Genomic DNA, 2,010 nt, shown 5'->3' on the forward strand with positions numbered 1-2,010 from the left:
GTGCAGTCTTCTTCCCACTCCTGGCCTCAATGTGAGACTGGCTTTTTCTGTCTCCAGTGTCACAAGGTGATAACAGCCAAGCTTTGAGGAGCTGACTTGGCAGATGATGCTTTGGTCCAGGGCTAGGAGACTGATAACTTCAGAATACTATGAGGTTTCCTCTTGGTTCCTTTTCCCTTGTATATCCTAGTGGATATATCAAAAATAAGCCACTAACTTTTGTTAGGTGTAGTCAAATGGCTTTTGTGTATGAGACCGAAAAGCCTATTAAGAAATGGCCTTACAGTGGTTAGGTGTAGTACCACCATGGGACAGCTAACAGGAAGAGCTTATCACCAGAAAAGAGGCCCTGGAAATGGAAGGGGTAAGCCACAGCTGGAGGGTAGCAAGCATCCGTCCTGCTCCACAGGGACTGCTGCCTCTCCATGGCTTTGCTAGCACAAGCTAATGAACAAGGCGGCTGGGAAATGGGACACTTGGAGATCAGGTGAAGAGCGTGGCAGAGGTTGAGAGACGTGGAACTAGAGACTAAGATATAGTCCAAGGGCAAGGGGTGTGGGCAGAGATATAGGAATGGCTGAGATGCAGCAGGATGGAGCCCATCCAGCCGGGTGCTTTTTCTCGTGCAGCAGCTGGCAGCAAGCCCTCTTACACAGGCACGGCATGCAGGGCTCTGAGGTCTGGAGATGGCACAAGGTTAGAGCGTGTGAAAGACACAGCTTGGTTGTTCACCCTGGATTTGGCTAAAGCATTTTCTAATCCATTTCCAGGAAAGAGCAGAAGTCTAGAAGGTGAATATGAAGCCTCTTGGTTGACATGGGAGCCCAAATCATTGAGGCCCTCTGGAAATGGTACTACAGCGTCTGCAGGTGGGTGTGGAAAGAAGCTGGACTAACCCCAGTACAGAGTGTGGTGAGGCCTGAGAGCTGTAAAACTTCCCTATTACTCTTCGACACTTTGGATAAATTGAGGCACTTCTGGTGCTTCCCCTGGTTCATAATGCAGGTGGTGGTAGGACAGTCGCAGTTATACCAGCCCAGAGCAATGGCCCCTGTCTCCGCTACGCTGCAGCCAGCTCTGTCCAGTATCAGAGTCCGCACTAAGTATGTAATAGCAGTGCAAGCCCGTACCGACAACGTTTTGATCCTGTCTTCCATATTCTAGTAACCTGCGGCTGAGGGACCTGCTGAGACAGAGGTGTGCCTTTGCATTTAACATCTCTCCCATTTGTCCCATCACTTTTTGACCCCATGCAAATCTCTGGGCTACACAGCAGATAAGGAGTAAGGAGTTCCACAGCTAATCTACACTTGTTTCCAGCTATCAGCTCTACAAGCTGTCGCAAAAAATCCATTTTGCAGGACATTACTGAGTTAATTAAGGCAAATAGCCTAAGGTAATGCATTTAAGGAGAGTAAGCTTCCTTCTATTAAACGGTAGTAGAATTATTCAGCCTTGAAGTCTACAGCAGAGTGGTTCTGGGGCTGCCTCCTCCACAGGAGGGTGGCATGTGGGCTGAGTTGGCTTGGGACATGGGGCGGCACAAGGAGCTGAGAAATGCACAGAGGCCCCAGCTAGCGGGAACGGATGCGCCGCTGCCAGCTCCCTGGACCAGGGAGTGGAGAGACTAGAAATACGGCATGACAGTGTACACTACTGGCTCAGCTCTTGCATGGATACCACAGCACAGCTCTCTATAGAGGCTTCATGGAGAGCTGGAGAACTGGGGGGGGAAGCACAGTATGTGTGTGAATTGAGTGTACCTATCAGTGAGAGACCAAACCACTCTAAGCTGAGGTTCTACATAGTCCAGACACCCCCAGAAAAGCCAGACGAGATGAGGCATTAAGAGCAAACCCAGATAATGTATCTCACTCCAGTAACACCTAACACCACCCTGACATAGTGCATACAGGGAAATATGCTCTCCATGCAAAATTCAGGTTTAAAAACCTGCAACTCAAATAATACCCTGCAAATCAGCTAAGAAAAATGTTCTTCATGCATAAA

The sequence above is a fragment of the Phalacrocorax carbo genome, chromosome 2 (assembly GCF_963921805.1).
Source record: "Phalacrocorax carbo chromosome 2, bPhaCar2.1, whole genome shotgun sequence".
In the NCBI taxonomy this organism is placed as follows: Eukaryota; Metazoa; Chordata; class Aves; order Suliformes; family Phalacrocoracidae; genus Phalacrocorax; species Phalacrocorax carbo.